Source organism: Hyperoodon ampullatus (genome assembly GCF_949752795.1).
Source record: "Hyperoodon ampullatus genome assembly, chromosome: 15".
In the NCBI taxonomy this organism is placed as follows: domain Eukaryota; kingdom Metazoa; phylum Chordata; class Mammalia; order Artiodactyla; family Ziphiidae; genus Hyperoodon; species Hyperoodon ampullatus.
Window position 1 is genome coordinate 24,266,298 of NC_136928.1, and position 6,000 is coordinate 24,272,297.

Sequence of the window (6,000 nt, forward strand, 5' to 3'; positions counted from 1 at the left end):
CCTGAGCTTCCTGGAGCTCTGGGCTCTGGGACACCTTTTCCTTATAGGCAGAGGATGGCAAGATGAGGGATGCCTTTTTTTCTCCTTGTATGTAGATTTTTAAATTCTGTTTAGAAGGGAAAAAAAACCTAGCATATTCTGGGTTTTTTAAATTAGTACTTGAGGAACGTCATAGTTTCAAGAAATGGTTTAAGAAGTTATGGTGCAGTGAGAAACACTAATGGTTTAGAGTCAAAATTCCTGAATCCCAGTTCTGGCTTTACTGCCTGCTGGCAATTATTCTTTGTGAAGATGCTTAGCATCTAGGAATTTAGTTTCCTTACATGCAGAAAGGAGATAGTAATATGCACTCCAAGAGCTGTTATAACGACTAAATGAGGTGGTGTCATGAGAGCATATTGTAAATGGTCATCTACCCAGTCCTTTCTGTGACTCCACTGAATACAGGGATCTATACAGAATTACAGTCTCTGTTCTTGAATTTATAACTGAAAGCCTGGTTCTCAAAAGGTACGTCACAGACAGCTGCATGGCCTCTCAGAGCCCATGCCAGGCCTGCTAAGTCAGACGTGCAGTTTTAAAAGATTCCTCGGGGATTCCTGTGCACATTAGTTTAGCTGCATTTCTCTTAGGTTCCATCACTACTGGGCTTCATCCAGTTGTGTCTACAAAATATCTGAAGAGTGAAAAACACAGCATCATTTTTCTATGTTTTTTATTGAGATACAACCGACATGTAACATTATATTCGTTTCAGGTGTACAGGATAATGATTTGATATTTGTATGTACTGAGAAATTATCTCCATAATCAGTCAACATCTGTCAGCACACATAGTGACAAAACTTTTCTTTCTTGTGGTGAGAACTTTTAAGATCTATTCTCGGTACAGTGTTATTATACTGTACGATACAGTGTTATTAATTATACAGTGCAGCGTGATTAGCTATAGTCACCATGATGTACTCTACATCCTAGGACTTATTTATCTTACAACTGGAATTTTGAACACTTTGACCCCCTTCACCCACTTCACCTCCCACCTCTGGCAACCACTGATCTGTTCCGTATGGTTTGTTTCAAATAGATAAGTTTTTAGGTTTACATTTCTAGGATTCTCAGAACCATGATTCAAGGGCTAGCAGGACAACCCATACAGGTATCAGTATAAAATTCTCTCCCTTGTGTTTACTTGGTACAGAAGTGTGGAGACACCACAAGAGAGCACCGAAAAACTAAACAACAGGAGGGCATACAAAAGGAGACTCTGGCCACATGTACATATATGCACTGCTGCAGTTCAGAGAGTTGTCTCATCACAGGATTCCAGATATAGACACTCAACTAAGGAATATTATGGCAGGGGTTATAAGGAAGGGTTTGCTCTTCTATGACTGGATGTGACAAACAGGGGCCATGATATCAGATGCTACTAAGCTAAGATCAGGGAAAGTCCCCGTAGGTGACGCTTGCCCACATATCGTCATAGCAGTGTCAAAGGAGGATGTGTCCCTGGGAACAGTGGATAGATCCCTGGGGTAGATCCTAATGCATTATGAATGCCAGGAAGAGACTTTACCAAAATAGGCAGTCTAACCTCAGGGTCCCCAGCGCCCTCTTACCCGTTTCTGCGATCACGCTCTGGACTGTCACCTGCCTGTGGTCACTCAGAGCGCACAGTTCTCAGCACTCTTGCTGATTCCTAGTCTGTGTGCGGCCAACTAAATTAAGCACTTTTGACATCCAAGCTTCAAAGCAGGAGCCCATTTTAAAGCAGGAGACACAGTGGCAGGGATAAACGCTCCCACCGGCAACACACCACTCCTTCAGGACACAGGGGCCTTCCCACACCACAGCGCCCCTGGGCTGCGTCCCTCTGAGGAGGAAACAGTGGCGACAATAGGGCTGAAACCTTCTCAGAGACACTGAAGCACTCGGACCAGCTGGGCACTGCAGCTACTGCCACGGGGCCTCTTGGGTGCAAAGAAGTCCCTCCCACCCTCTTGCCCCCTCACCAGCACCACTGGGAAAGTCTGGGGCCACTTCTGTCCACATGAGAAGCAGGAGACGGGCGCTGTGGCCAGGTCCCCAATGCTGCCGCAACACCTGCTCTCAGCATCAGTCCAGTGGCTGTCCCCGTGGGGCATTTAGCTGGACGGGCTAGAGCAGGACATTTGGGCCTAATTCTGGACACATCCCTCCGTGGCACGCGCCCCATGCACTGCATGTCACTGTGTGGTGAGTGTCTCACCGACACGCTCAGTTGACACTTCCATGTTAGAACAAGAAGAGCGTAATGACTCCAGTTGATACAGTCACCACATCAAAATGAGTCACATCTGAAAAGCTGAGCATTTGTGAGACACGATTTTTTAAAATTTTAATTCATGACATGTTACTGATTACTAGCATTAATTCATTCCAACAGTCTTTTGAAACTATTATTTATTGATATAAATTATCTTATATCAAGTCTTTTCTTTTGACTCTGATCATAGAACCCAAAGCATGAAATTCAGAAGCTGGCAGAATTTATTGGAAAGAGCCTAGACGATAAAGTTCTGGATAAAATTGTCCATTACAGTTCATTTGACGTCATGAAGCAGAACCCAATGGCAAACTACACGTCGGTTCCAGCTGATTTCATGAACCACTCTATTTCTCCATTCATGAGAAAAGGTTTTTATGTTTCCTTCTCACCATAATCTTAAAGGAACTGTCCAATATTTCAGAGTCTTTGGGGAGTTTCTTTTCTATAGATAAGAAAAATAAGATCAATAATAAATGGTTCTGGGAAAAAAATTATTTAAGAAACCACAGATGAAATGAAATCAACGTTCAGCCACAACTGGAGAGTGAGGTTTGGTGTCTAAGTCCAACCCTTTATCCTCACCTTCCTTCTGGAGTTCTGGCTGATAAGGTGAAAATATACAGTATTAAGTCAAATGGAGCAAAGAATCCACTTTACAGAGAGCTCTAAGCTATCAGAGAGGTCCATTCACTCCAAAATACTTACTGACTGGAGTGGCTACTATGTGCCAGGCACTGTTCTGGGCAATGTTCAGAGCAGTGAACAAAACACACGAAAATTCAGGATAATAGTTGCTAGTAAGTACTATGTAGAAAAAGCAGTCAGGGAAAGGTAACAGGGATTGCACTTGGAGAACTGGAAGGGAATCTTCTTTTTCTCCCCTCCTTTTTCAAAACCGCACATTGAGTCCTTCCAGAAGCAGGCCCTGCCTGGTCTGCCTGCAGGATGCCAGCCACAGGCACAAGCACCGAGCGTGCTGTGACGGGCAGGAGGGACAGACAAGAGAGCTCCTCAGACCTGCTGTTCACGCGGCCGTGTCACCTCCCGACCCACAAGCCAGACAGGCGATTCCTCCCCCTTCCAGGAGGAGGCACTGCCAGGCCAGCCAGAGAAATGTTTGCCCGACTCTGTCCCTCCCTGACGGGGAGTAGAAATCCTCACACAGAAACGGGAGAACAGAGAAATCCAAATCCCCCCACGGTACTGACACCCACCACCCCACGTCTGTTTCAGGGGCCGTGGGAGACTGGAAGAATCACTTCACTGTGGCCCAGAACGAGAGATTTGATGAAGATCACAAGAAGAAGATGGCTGACACCACTCTAACTTCCCACTTCCGATTCTTGTAAGGAAGAAAAAGAACCAGAGTCCGTCAGTGTGAAAGCTGATTAGCCCGACCCCGTGACACTGGATTCAGGTGGTCAGACTAGTGTTCCTTGTGTTTGCTTTTGTTCACCCTAAAAAAAGTGACAGGGCTATCAGAGGTCAGGGCAAGGTGGAGGGTGGGCAGGGTGGCAGCGTGAAAACCATGGCCTCATTGCTAATTATCATCACGTCAATTTTCCACAGATCGTGCGCTTGTTAACGTATTAAAAATGCTTCAGTCATCACACAAAAACACACTAAAATTTACAGATTAAGTTCAAGCCAATTTTTAAATGCAGCACTAAAATGTATAAACAGTTACTTCTAGCAATTTCTTGGTAGCCAAGTAACCATCAGGTGACTCTGTTTCTTGTTTTTTTGTTGTTTTTTTTTTTGCGGTACTTGGGCCTCTCACTGTTGTGGCCTCTCCCGTTGCGGAGCACAGGCTCCGGACGCGCAGGCCCAGTGGCCATGGCTCACGGGCCCAGCCGCCCCGCGGCATGTGGGATCTTCCCGGACCGGGGCACGAACCCGTGTCCCCTGCATCGGCAGGCGGACTCCCAACCACTGCGCCACCAGGGAAGCCCAGGTGACTCTGTTTCTAAGTCACTCCAGTGCATCCACCCCAGCCTCTCACCGCAGCCTCTACATTTAACGGGACCCGCCCCCACAGCCCAGCCGCGCTGCAATCAATCCCGGCCTCCCATCTTAACCTCCCTCCCTCCAGCGCCTCTGCAATCCTGCTCTAGTCCATCAGCAACATCCGTCGGTTTTACTTCCAGGAAGTCTCATCTCTACAGCCATCCCCCTGGTTCAGAAGCCTCTCCCTCTTGCCTATAAGCTACCTAACTCATTTCTCTGTTCATCATACATCTGCCAAGCTTGTTTCCCCACAACAAGACTCATTATATTTCTCTTTAGCTCAGAATCCTTCAACGATTCTGAATGTTTGCTGCCTAGAAGATAAATCCCAAGCTTCTTAGCCATCAGTTCAAAGGCAGCTACAACCATATGACCTGGTTGACTGACCTTCCAAACCACCTTCCAGCTGGATTTCATTCTGCCAACCACCCTCCTTGCCTCAGCGACGAGTCCCCTGCGCTGGGCCCGAGCGCATCTCACAGGTTCCCAGACGATGAGTTTCACTTTCACCCCACCTCCTCCTGACATTTCCTTTCCTTCCTTCCTACCCATCCAAAACATAGACAACAAGTCCAATAACCAGCACAGGTCTCCCATCTTCCTACAGATACTGCAACCTGAAGGGACCAGATGCTCTTCTGGAGTCCTTTACACTTAGCATAATTCTTCTGTGATTAAGATTAAAGGATATCATGCTATCTCTTGGTTGTCTATATTGTCTCTTTTGTGCATATTTAAATTTTCATTTGTTTATTTTTTCTCCAAGATAGGGACATTGCTAGATACTTCATTGCAAACCAAATGGCAAACAATATGCTCAAAAATAAGTAACTGAAATACTATATCAATTAAGGAAATCTAAAAAGCCAACTGTTTATATTCTAAGTAGTCCCTGGAACAGCTATCATCTATAGCTGTGCTGTGTTAGCTACTAGCTCCATGTAGCTATTTAAATTATTTAAAATTTGGAAAGATCCATGCACCCCAATGTTCACAGCAGCACATTTACAATAGCCAAGACATGAAAACAACCTAAATGTCCATTGATAGATGAATGGATAAATGAGAGGTGGTACATATACACAATGGAATATTACTCAGGCATAAAAAATGCAACCTTGTCATTTGTGACAACATGGATGGACCTAGAGGATTTTACACTAAGTGAAATAATCAAAGACAAATACCATATCATTACACTTACATGTGGAATCTAAAAAACAAAACAAACAAACAAACAAAACAAAACAGAAACTGACTCACAGGTACAGAATGTAATGTACAGCACAGGGAATAGTCAATAGCACTGCAATAATTTTATATGGTAACAGATGGTTACTAGACTTATTGTGGTGATCAATCCTTAATGAATATAAATGTGAAATCACTATGTTGAACACTTGAATACTAATATAATATTATATGTCAACTGCAATTTAAAAAAATAAAAATAGGGCTTCCCTGGTGGCACAGTGGTTAAGAATCCGCCTGCCAATGCAGGTGACACGGGTTCGAGCCCTGGTCCAGGAAGATCCCACATGCCGTGAAGCAACTAAGCCCGTGTGCCAGAACTACTGAAGCCCGCGTGCCTAGAGCCCATGCTCCGCAGCAAGAGAAGCCACCGCAATGAGAAGCCCGCGCACTGCAAGGAAGAGTAGCCCCCGCTCACCACAACTAAAGAA